Genomic DNA, 13002 nt, shown 5'->3' with positions numbered 1-13002 from the left:
ACTCTTCCATTTATTTCCCTGCCTAGCTGCTTATCAGACACACCCTCTGAAAACTTGTGTTTACAAGCAAGGCTGAGGTGACTCAGTGATTGGATGTGTAAAAAAAAAAAGACAGTGCAGTTGTTAGTATACACCTCAGTGGGAGTGTCTGAAGACTCTGGGAGGAGGGCAGCTAATGAATACACAATGAGCAAGAGAAGGGAGGGGGACAAACAAGAGTCAGGGAGGATATGATGTCAGCATTAGCTTGGCAAGGTGGCCACTGCCTGGAATAGGATTTTCTGCTTTTCCTTTATAAAATTCACAGGAATCATTACGTGGATAGCACAATACATCTGTTATGTAAGTAGAAGAAGTATTTATCTACTTATATAAGTGTTTTTTATTTCTAGGTTAGCATGGGTGTTGCTTGTTCTTTAAGGAGAGGAGGGAGCACCCAGTGATGCTCTGCTGTGCATTGCTTTGTATGACTGACAATGAAGAGTGAGGCCAGGCCCATGGACAGGCACAGCACAACCTCCAGTTCCTAATGAATTACATTCATTGTGATATGGCTAATTATTATTATTATTTAGTATTTATATAGCGCCGACATATTACGCAGCGCTGTACAGTGTATATATATATCTTGTCACTAACTGTCCCTCAAAGGAGCTCACAATCTAATCCCTACCATTGCCATATGTCTATATTATGTAGTGTAAGTACTGTAGTCTAGGGCCAATTTTTTTTTTAGAGGGAGCCAATTAACTTATCTGTATGTTTTTGGAATGTGGGAGGAAACCGGAGTGCCCAGAGGAAACCCACGCAGACACGGAGAGAACATACAAACTCTTTGCAGATAGTGCCCTGGCTGGGATTCGAACCGGGGACCCAGCGCTGCAAGGCGAGAGAGCTAACCTCTACGCCACCGTGCTGCCCTAATCTTTGCTTATGTCCACACTTGGTAACAACACTCCTAGGTTTCATGCGACTAGGCATGAACCGCGTGGCCCTTTTGATTTTGTTCCAAGAACCGTGAAGTTAAAGCGGACCCAAACCAAACATTTTTTTAATTCATAATATTAAGTAGGACCACTCTGACACAAGCATATGAGCATTTCAGTGCATGCTTTTCACCCTTCTCTTTCCATAACTAGGGTTATACAGGTGGCAGCCATTAGCAATTCCTCCTTTGCCGGACACCTCCTACTCTACCAGTTTGCCGGATTATTTGCCGGCAATATGAAAGGAAGGGAGGAGTTCCTCCAATAAATGTAAAATTGTATATTTGTCATCATGCAACTGAAAAAAGGCTGCTAATTATTATAATTTAGAAAACAGATTTTATTTCTGAAATCTTTTATTTTTAATTTGGATCCACTTTAAGTGCAAGTTGGACAGAGCTGACAATCTGTTCCTCCTTCACAGTTGCTAATCCTATAATAGTAGCAGTAAAGTGTTGTGCAGTGTTAGCTATCAGTTATAGTAGGACATTTTGAATTAGTATGATACCCTTTATTGGCCAACTTATCCACTTCACCCCAAAGGCGTTTTCACCGTAACCGACGAGAGTGATTTTCACCTTTTCATTTGCTAACAGCTTAATCACTACTAATCACAATGAAATGATCTATATCTTGTTTTTTTCACCACCAATTGGGCTTTTTGAGGTTATTGGTTTTCAGTAATTACTTTATTTTCTATGCATTTTAAAGGGAAAAACAAGGAAAAAAATGAAAAATACTCTATTTCTCCAATTTCACCCCCTATAGTTTTAATATAAAAACTGCTACTGTGCATAAAACCCACACATTTTATCTGCCTACTTGTCCTGGTCATCACAAGATTTTAATTGTGTCCCTAGTACAAAGTATGGTGACAATATAGTATTTGGAAATAAAGGTGTATTTTTTCTTTAGCGTTTTTTTCCCACTATTTCACGTGCATATGCATGGGAATACACGTGGGTGCACGCGCACAGCAGCAGCACTGGGTGACTTATAAAAATGTCCTGGAGCCATTAAGAGGCTCTAGCACAGGGTCGGGAACCTATGGCTCGCGAGCCACAAATGGCTCTTTTGACCCCTGCATATGGCTCTCTGGCTCCCTAAAACACGTGCGAAGGAGCGGGCATTGCCTGCCTCTATCTTTCCATCTCCGCCTCCCCCTGCCATGGAACCGCCTCCCCTCACATTGCTTGTGCTGTGTGCCGCCTCATCCAGCCGCCGCGGCCAGCGTATTGTAGCTCCGCCCCCATGGTGACATGCAGTGCAGGGACTGGTGGCTGTGACCAGTGATGATGTCAGCCGAGTCCGCGCTGTGGAACTCCGCGGTGTTTGAAGAGCTGACTGGAAGCTGCCTGGCCTGGTGAGTGAGCATCATCAGCATGTGGGGAAATGTGCTGCCAATCTCATAGCATTTGTGGGGAAATCTGCTGCCAATCTCATAGCATTTGTGGGGAAATCTGCTGCCAATCTCATAGCATTTGGGGGGGGGGGGAAGTCTGCTGCCAATAAGATTGCATTTGTGGGGAAATCTGCTGCCAATAAGATTGCATTTGTGGGGAAATATGCTGCCAATCTCATAGCATTTGTGGGGAAATCTGCTGCCACTCTCATAGCATTTGGTGGGGGGGGGGGGGGAGTCTGCTGCCAATCTCATAGCATTTGGGGGGGGGGTGTCTGCTGCCAATCTCATAGCATTTGGGGGGGGGGGGAAGTCTGCTGCCAATAAGATTGCATTTGTGGGTAAATCTGCTGCCAATCTCATAGCATTTGTGGGTAAATCTGCTGCCAATCTCATAGCATTTGTGGGGAAATCTGCTGCCAATCTCATAGCATTTGTGAGGAAATCTGCTGCCAATAAGATTGCATTTGTGGGGAATCCTGACTTGCCTCTCCCACCGTTGCTAAACTTTATCAACTGCATAACAACGTTATTAAAAATAATTCAGACACTTATACTTTAAAAGTGTTGGTTTTGCATAAAATGCACACATTTCCTTGTATTTAGTTTTAGACATATTGTATGGCTCTCACGGAATTTCATTGTAAAATATGTCGTGTTTATGGCTCTCTCAGCCAAAAAGGTTCCCTACCCCTGCTGTAGCAGGACGTTTTTATAAGTCAGCTTGTCATTAAGTATTTACTAGAAAAAGGAGTAAGCTTCCGGCTAATAAGACTCTACCCCTGACTCTACTCCTGAGGCTACAGGGATACAGTTTGAATAAATTCTTAGCTGAAAGCGTACTCTTTTTCTTATAAAGCACACCTGAAGTGAGAGGGATATGGGGGCTGCCATATTTGCTTTTAAACAATGCAAATTGTCTGTCTGATCCTCTGCCTTTAATACTTAGCCATAGACCCTGAACAAGCATGCAGATCAGATGTTTGACTGAAGCTGGGCTGCATTTACCGCTTGCTTGTTTCAGGTGTATGATTCAGACACTACTCATGCACAAAAGATTGGCAGGATGCCAGGCAAATTGTATTTTTTTTTATTTTAACTAATTATGGCAGCTTTCAGATCTCTCTCACTTGGTTTCTTTCAAGATAGCCAATAAATGGTATCATCCTAATTCAAAACTTCCTATTCCTACAAATAACACAAGGAGACCATACATGTAAAATCCTGTCCCCCAAAAGCCTAGCATTAACTATTAACTCCCCTAACAGAAAATAGTATATGCCCTTCATCACCTATCATTACATCCCCTTTGCAACTAACCCTAATGTGCCTTTTGCCAACAAATAAGACTATTTACCCCCCTGAAATCTCCATTCAAATGCATGGAGTAATTGGTGCTATAGAAACGTCTGGATCACCTGCTTCATCTAATGCCACTTCTGCTATGCATACACCTAATTCAGTATAGTGAGCAGGATCAACAAATACAACAAAATACCCCACTTGTATTAAAATAGTAAGATGTGCACTTCTTTGCTGAGAAGCCACTACAGTATATTGGTTCACAGGATGCATGGTAGCGTGTTTTCACAGAGTCAATGTTTGTTCTTCTACTGACTATACTTTGTAATATTGCAAAGACTGTGCCAGGTGGATTTATATTTTATGGAAGACAAAAATGAGGTTTGGCACACAACACTGGACACACACCAGAAGTCAGAGCACCATGACTGTATAAAACTGCAAGGCCACTGGCTTTCTTTGCAGGAGACCTGAACTGAAGAATATGGAAAATTTTCAGTATATATCAACAAACATTGGACTGTTGCCTGAAGGGAAACAAAGGTCAGGCTGTCTAGAAAATTATAGCTGGTTGCAGTCTGAACTGGGAGGGTTCATTGCAAATTAAAAAATACTTGGAGTATTAGTGCAAAGATATTGAATATTGTATATTATAATAATTAACTTGTACAGGGCGGGGCGTAGTGCTGGAAAAGTGCTGGCAGGTGGCGGGTCCAGTTCTAGCTACTATGGGGCCATGGGGCAAAAGTAACTTAAGTAACTTGGGGGCCCTTTTGAACCTCCCCAGCAAATCAACCCATCGGGGCCCCAAAGCTGGCTGCCAGGGCCCATTCTACCCCACCCATCACACAATAGCATCAGGTGTCCATCTTATGTCCCTCAAAAGCAATTTTGGGATCCTCATTATTTCGCTCCACACAGCGGAATCTTATATAATTCAGGCAGTACAAAGGAGGCGGCACCATACTCCATGCTTTGAACGTCGGCTGCGTATTAATTGTGGCAAGAGGTAGTGCAAAATAGCACCCATGGGTCACCATACCTGGAGCAGGGATGGGAAGGAGATACCTGGAGGGAGGGGAGCTAGAAGCTCTGGGGTAATAGCCTCCTTTGCCTCTATGGAAGCGTGCCGGCTGGTGCTTTACCAGGAAAATGTTTACCAGCTGTGGAGTAGATGTGAGCTGCCTGGCAACACTGCTTTGGACAAAACTGTTGAGACTCCATGCTTCCAGGCTAGGGGGACACAGCCAACGCAAGGATAGAATAACTCAGACAGTGATGTATCTTGTTGTATTAGGTTGTATTTCTATCTCTCAAGCTTTCCTAGCAACCCATTTCATACTGTATGTAATAAAACATTTTCAATAAAGCTTTGTGATTGTATCTGATAATTGAGGTAACTAAGACAGAACCTGCCACCAGCACTACACGTGGCCACACAATTCCATGATTCACCATTAGCTGGCATCTGTGTGAACTGCTGCCTGTGTGAACAGGTGTTAGGGAAGGGACTACACAAGGGAAACGAATAGCTTGTGTTTAGGAGATTTAACCCGTGATTACCAACTACACCATTAAAAGTAATTGCACTGCAAATGAAACAAATGCAAACAAAGAGTTCAATTATTAGCTCAAGTGATAAATTCTGGGGTAGACCTGGTCTAAAGGAACACCATTAGTGTCACTCATCAGGATAGAACTTAAGCCTATGGTGAGACTGCAAGAAACAGGATGCCATTCTGGTATAACAGCAACCTGCACTATTGCTATGTGAAGGGAGGAATGAAGACAGTCAGTGGCGTAGCTAAGAAGCTGGGGGCCCAGTGCAAGTTTACATTAGGGTCCCCCAAGCACTCTATACATAACAATTGATACGGCACACCAAAACCAATCAAGGACAACCACGGTGTCAGTGGTGCAAGAAGGGGATGGGAAGCACGGTGTTAATGATCACTACTATTCAAAGCATCTATAGATGTGATTATTACAAGCACAGGACCAATAAAGAGCAAATGCTGTGGATGAGAGAGAGCTCCATGGGGCCCCTTTAGCCCAAGGGCCCCGATGCAGTCGCTACCTCTGCACCCCCTATTGCCACGCCCCTGAAGACAGTGCAGCTTCTGGGAGGTGGGAAAAGGAGAACAGTGCACTTGGGGGTTGTATTGTTTAAAGATTCGGAGGAATAAGATCTTTAAATGAGCTTGGGGGTCACTTGCTGTATACTCACAGAAGATGGCCACAAATTATGTTCCATCTAGTGCAGGGGTGGGAAACGATTTTTAAGTTTGTTATTCCGAAATTCCTCTCCGCTCTGCAAAGTTGTGAGCGGTGCTTAGTGACTGGTTTAATTTACCCAATCACAGCTTCCAGCGGTGGTGGCATGGAGATGGACACCGGAAGCGCTGATTGTGTGAATTAAACCAGTCATTGCATATGACTTGCATCTCTGCAGGGAGGGAGGAGGATCATCACCCTCTATTAGTAGGCCAGATTTAAAACACTAATGGGCAGGACATGGCTCGCAGACCATAGTTTGCGCAGCCCTGATGGCCCTGAATAGCTTAAAAAGAAACCGTAACCAAAAATGTAACTACATTCCAATCAGTAGCTGATACCCTCTTTCCCATGAGAAATCTATTCCTTTTCTCAAACGGATCATCAGGGGCTCTGTATGGCTGATACTGTGGTGAAACCCCTCCCACAGTCTGACATCACACTGTGGGAGCCTTGTTGCATTGTGGGAAATAACAGCTGTTTCCAACTGCCAAAACAGCAAGCAGCATCTCATTCCAGTGACATCACCTGCCAGCAGTAAAAATGTCAGGATGTGGTAAATGTCAATGTAAATCAGTAGCAGTAGGGTATTGTATTGAGAATGATATTCCCTAAACCTCCACTCTCGTCATATCGGCAACCACACAATCTAAAACAAATGATTGTCAGGAGCTCTTTGAATAGGCCTCAACAAAACGGAACATCACCCTGCCGACAAAAGATATGTGGGACCTGCAGACACATTTACTCCACTGACAGGGTAACGATACCAGGTTCACAACAGGAGTACAGAGTACAAGGTAAATTTTCCTGTGGGTCCACCAATCTGGTATATCTGATCATGTGTGCTAAATGCCCCAATGTTATGTACGTGGGAGAAACTGGACAAACACTGCACAAACGTATGAATGGACACAGGCACACTATTAACGATACCAAATCTGGACTCCCAGTTGCTACACACTTTCGGTCCAATGGACACAGCATGGATGATCTTCGTGTCACTGCCCTGAAGGGCGGCTTCAAAACGTCAAATGACCGATTAATAGCAGAAACAAAATTTATAAATTGGTTCAAATCTGTGCAGAAGGGTTTGAATAAGGACAACAACTTTCTATATTGGTATGAGATTGATGATATATGAACTGTCTCAGCCACTCTAGCTGAACTTGTGAACTAGGAATTTACGATACCTCTGGGTCAATCCTAATACCAGGTCTGTGAGCAATGAAGTAAACAAGGATCCTTATCTTACCCCATTTAGATGGTCTGTTTGTATTAAGGCATCTTAATGACGTATTTATGCTTGAAAAAAAATATCTGTTTTCCCTTTTGATGTTGCATGTATATAAGCTGTCTGTACCACCAGCTTGCAAGCTAACAGGATGTAAACCTGACAAAGGCTGCAAGGCCGAAAGCTTGTTTATTCTTATTCATTTGTAGTTAGCCAATAAATGGTATCATCCTGATTTAAAACTTCTTGATAATGTAAATCAGGGAGAGGAAAGATTTTACAATGGGCAAACACTAATTAAATCATTTATACATAATTATTTTAAAATTAAGCACTTTTTTATTACATTATTTTCACTGCAGTACTCTAAGACCTGGCACACACACGGATTAATTTAGCTAATTGAGAAGTTCATTCGATATTCCTATTGAATAGTCCAAAATTATAATCTGAATCTTTGATACACCAAAAGTGATTCATATCATATGACTGACTGAAAGAAATGCTCTTGCAGGTTGGGAACTTCCTGTCGCTGTACCAGAGTCTGATGGGTTTTTGAGAATTTACGATCAATTCCTGTTTGATTGAATTTAGAAATGTGTGCATACACACTTCCTGCACTGTGCTTTTCTATTGCAGGTACTTCCTGCACTGAGAATCAGCTGTACATCCATTGCTGTGTGTGGTACTGTGACACAACAGAATATTTTTATGGTGGCAGAATACATGTAAAAAAACATTCGTAACAAGTGAAGAAAGAGAAACCAGAATTAAGTGCAACTCCGCTTCCTTCAACCGAAAATCAACACCAAAATAAAAATTGCCAAGAAACCAAGATAAAGAGCAATTCAATTCATCACCTTGTTTAGTTGTTAAAATTCTTAATTCCTCCTCTGTGGCGATGCTTTCTCCAAATTACCCTGAAAGCTCTGCTGATAGCAGATTGATCACCAAGGAGCTCAATTATTACAGCTAGTTTTAATTATCTTGGCTCTTATTTTACACACGTGTTTAACTCTAGATATATTTTTTGTGCATTTATCATTGCTCCTTCCACAGGATTAGCAGAGGCAACCAATTAATTAAGATTGGATACTTCCAGTGATTACTAATTAAAATAAATATATTATGGGGGTTTTGATATTTTCATTTCATTTTACATACAGTATATACTGTGAAAATAACTTTAAAGGACACCTGTAGGGAGAAGAATAAGGAGGCTGCCATATGTATTTCCTTTTAGACAATGCAAGTTGCCTGGCTGATCCTCTGCCTTTAATACTCTTAGGCCACATTCACAGTGGGACGTACCGTTGTGTTCCCTGTATAAAAAGAACCTGTGTATAAAGCAAGCTAGCTATGACAGTGCAGAGTCTAGCTAAAAAACGTAAGGGAGAAAATGACACCAGGATTGGCTTCAGTCAGAGGGATCAAGATGGAAAATGCCAGGAACAGAATTCTCTTTATTTACTATATAAAATTAACTGAAATCAAAATGTGAACAGTGCAATACATCTGTTCTGTAAGTAGAACAAGTTATCTTAAATATGTGTTGTTTTTTTCATGGCACAGTATGGCTGACCCTGCTGCTTTAAATATTCCTTCACAATTATATGTGATGTGGACTCCAACAGAAGTATTTTACGGATCACAAATATTTCTCAACATAATCCATGGAAAGGTAACAGCTTTCTCATAAAGCAGTGAAAATATTCAAGCAACATATGTAATTACACGCAGGCTTGACAAAGTAATGTGGAATGGTATCTGTCCCCTCCTAGTTTCTGTTACTGCATATTTTCACACGGAGTGTGTTCAATCTTTACACAAACTGTAATATTGGATGGAGGGAACAATACACAGGAGCCACATTTTTCATTGGTGTGAAATCTGACTCACATTGAAATAGTGTGTGCTAATGAAGTGTTAGATTCTCCCCCCTCCAACATTGCATCTATCCTTTAGATAAACTTCCTAGCAACATATAAAATTCAGCTTAATTAAACCTCCCAGTCAGTGTGCATCATATAGTTACTACACAGAGTAATGTTCATAGCTTGTGGCACCCATTTCCCACAGCCACTTTAGTTACTACTGAGCAAGATTCAATAGTATGAGGTGGGATTTTTTTACACCCTGGTTGATGTGTTGGCCAACACTTACTGCCGTATCTTCCCTACAGCATTCTTAGAGACTGTCCATCAAAACTTACTCTTAGGGCCTGTTCACAACTAGGGCGTTTTTGCCCTTCTTCAAGCACCGGTGATTTGGAAAATCACCCTAAAAAGCTTGTGCAATGATTCCCTATGACAGTGTTCTCATCTGAGCAGTTCATTTCCGAACCGCTCAGCAAAGCGCTGCCTGTACCATTTTCTGAGCTATTTTGTTCAATAGAAGGCATCGGGAAATCGCAAAGCGTTTGTAAAAGTGCTTTGTATATCGATTTCTCCAGCGCGTTGATGAATAAATACATTGTATTTATTGTATTTATTCATTTCCGGATCAAAGAGTTTACTTCCTGACTTGCATCAGGAAGAGAAAAAAAGCCAAATCGCTCTGCAAATGCGCTTAGAAAAGCAGTTAAAAAAAAAGACAGCGCCCACCAGAGTGTCGGGAGGGGGGAAAAGAAAAATTGCCCACAAAATCGAAAATCGCTGCCGTCCGCAATTTCCATTTTAGATGTGAACAAAGCCAAAGGGTAAAGAAACAACTCATTTAGTTAGATGCACAATTTCCTTCCACCACTTAACATTAAGTTGCAGCTGATATTTTACCTAGATACTTAGTAAACTGCAGGGAAGACAAAGGATTGGCCATGGGATTAGCAACAACTAATCTTAGAAGTCAATTGGCTTCAATTCACTAAGCTTTATCGAACACTATATCGAACGTTTGATAATTTACCTCATAAAGTAAAATCTAATTTTTAATTCACTATGATGTTATAGATTTATCAAATGTTTTATCAATAAAATGTTCAGTAAATCTATAACACCTTAGTGAATTCAAAATTAGATTTTACACGAGGTAAATTATCAAACGTTTGATAAAGTGTTTGATAAAGCTTAGTGAATTGAGGCCAATGTTCTGGGGATACGTTTGGGGTCTGTAATCTACTTGCAGAAGGAAAATAAAAAACCCTAGACAATTCCTTGTCCTGTTTGGTATAAAGCATATTGAGTATTCCATAGTGTGAGCACCACACCAAACATTTGTAGCAGTGTAATGGTATGGTGAGGCGATGCAGGTTTGGAGGCATTAAAATACTTACCGAGCCTCCAGCGACGTCTTGCAGTCTTTCTGCAGCTTTCCATTAGGAGGCAGCTAGGAGCTGCAGGAGCCTATGAGATGTTGCTGGAGGCTCCATGAGTATTTAGGGGGTGAGGTTTGTGCTTTCTAGGCTGGTTGTTCAAGCAACCGGCAAGCACATGTATCTGGCATCAGGTGATCCCCGCTAGTGCCAGATACCGGGGACTATGCTGTAATATGGTCATCTAAGTAGAAGAAAACAAAAAGCTATAATAATCTCTCTAGATCACGAAAAGGCCTTGGATAAGCTAGCATGGGAATATTTATTTCAAACTCTAGAAAAATATTATATTGGACCAAAATTCATAGATAGAATAAAAATAAATATATGAAAATCACACAGCAAGCATTAAGATCAATTCATCTTTAATAAGTGAAATAATAAAAAACGGTGTGATGCAGGGTTGTCCTCTATCGCCTCTTTTCAATCTTTTGATTGAAACTTTAATTAGTGCAATACAGACAAATGAGGTAAAAAAGGCTAAAATCGCTGAACTGGAAATCAAACAGTCTATGCAAATGTACTTTTAACAATTACAGATCCAATAAAATCTACAAAGGAAATATTAAGTATGCAGATTCCTTAAAGAGAATCTGTATTGTTAAAATCGCACAAAAGTAAACATACCAGTGCGTTAGGGGACATCTCCTATTACCCTCTGTCACAATTTTGCCGCTCCCCGCCGCATTAAAAGTGGTTAAAAACAGTTTTAAAAAGTTTGTTTGTAAACAAACAAAATGGCCACCAAAACAGGAAGTAGGTTGATGTACAGTATGTCCACACATAGAAAATACATCCATACACAAGCAGGCTGTATACAGACTTCCTTTTGAATCTCAAGAGATCATTTGTGTGTTTCTTTCCCCCATGCACTGAAGTTTCAGGCTGCTCTTTTCTTCCTGCAAACAGCTTTGCCCTTGTTTGTAATTCCTCAGTATGTGAAAGCCCAGCCAGCTCAGAGGACGATTTATCCAGCTTGTAAAAGATAAGAGAGAAGAGAGAAGCTGCTCTAACCTAAATAACACACAGGCAGTGTGCAGAGAGGGGCCTGGAAGGGTGAGTTCATAGCAGAACCACAACACTGAAGAACTTGGCAGCCTTCCAGACACAGGCCGACAAGTCTGACAGGGGAAAGATGCATTGATTTATTACAGAGACAGTGATAGTATAGAGTGCTGCAGTTAGCCAGAACACATTAGAATAGCTTTTGGAACTTGTAGGATGATAAAAAACAGGATGCAATTTTTGTTACGGAGTCTCTTTAAGCTTTTCACACTAACTTTAAGTGGACCTGAACTCTTGCACAGGACAGAAGGAACACAGAGGAATGCACCTGGTATGCAATTAGAGAGTTTAGCATGTCTAATAACCCTTCGTCTGTGACTAATTGCAAGTATAATTTGATCTCTCAGCTGTGTCAGCTGGCTGCCTTGGCAGAGCAGCTAATTTGTAAACACAGGTTGTTAATCCTGTGTCTGCTTCCATCAAAGCAGGAAGTAGACAGACTGCAGAATTATTGCAGGATTTGTATCAGCTGTAAAGAAATGTTTTTCGTTAAAGGTTATTATTAGTTGGCTATTAAGTAGGTGGATAGTGTACTGGTTAAGGGCATTGCCTCTGGTACAGGAGACCTGGGTTAGGATTTCGGCTCTTCCTGTTCAATAAACCAGCCAGCACCTATTCAGTAGGAGACTTTGGGCAAGACTCCCAAAACACTGCCCATAAAGCGCATCCTAGTGGCTGCAGCTCTGGCGCTTTCAGTCCATCAGGAGAAAAGCGTAATATAAATGTTATTTGTCTAATATGCTATTGCGTATCTTTTATAGCAGAGAGGGAGTTCTGAGTTTAGGTTCACTTGTCTTACCTACATTTTATCATTTCACTTGCAAGATAGTATAGGTAAGATGAGGAAACATCTCATGAGAGAAAACTCAGCAGAACGGTTTATTGTATCAGGATCAATGTGTCTGTGTTCCAGAAATTCTGCAAACAGAAGTGAACTACAATTCCTCAACAATGATACAAAAGAGCAATATCAAACTCTAAGGGCTCTTTCACATTAGGGCAGATTTTCTGCGTTTCAACGCAAAGGGTAAAGTTTGCGTTACCCAAGGTGAAATGAAAGTCCATAGACTTTCATTTTAGCTTTCACATATAACGCAGCCTTTTTGTGCGTTGCGTTACACTGCACCCAGGCGCAGTTTTTCAGCCAACGCTAGCTTTATGCGTTACAATGTTAGTCAATGTAAAACGCACACTATGCGCGTTTTCAATCCGTTAACGCAGGCAATCAGTCCCAGAATGCAACAGAGGAACAATGTAGAAAGTTGAAAACTAAAAGAAAAAAAAATTACCTGCGTTTTTCTATGTGCAGTAACGGATTGAAAACGGATTAAAAACGCACACTCACTGCAGTGCAACGCATATCAAAACGCATTAAAATGCATACAACAAAACGTATGCTTTGAGCGTTCTCCAACGCAAGCTCTGATGT

General features: G+C 41.2%; 2 protein-coding genes across 10 annotated transcripts in view; one reads left to right on the top strand and one right to left on the bottom strand.

The window, feature by feature from the left end:
• The window catches only part of PC (pyruvate carboxylase), a 1086793-nt gene that overhangs the window by 31817 nt on the left and 1041974 nt on the right, over nucleotides 1-13002 (bottom strand). The gene's annotated exons all lie outside the window — the stretch shown is intronic.
• Nucleotides 1-13002, top strand: part of LRFN4 (leucine rich repeat and fibronectin type III domain containing 4) — a 225934-nt gene that overhangs the window by 105352 nt on the left and 107580 nt on the right. The gene's annotated exons all lie outside the window — the stretch shown is intronic.

This window comes from Hyperolius riggenbachi, chromosome 11 (genome assembly GCF_040937935.1).
Source record: "Hyperolius riggenbachi isolate aHypRig1 chromosome 11, aHypRig1.pri, whole genome shotgun sequence".
Taxonomy (NCBI): domain Eukaryota; kingdom Metazoa; phylum Chordata; class Amphibia; order Anura; family Hyperoliidae; genus Hyperolius; species Hyperolius riggenbachi.
This window is presented reverse-complemented; position numbering and strand designations above follow the sequence as displayed.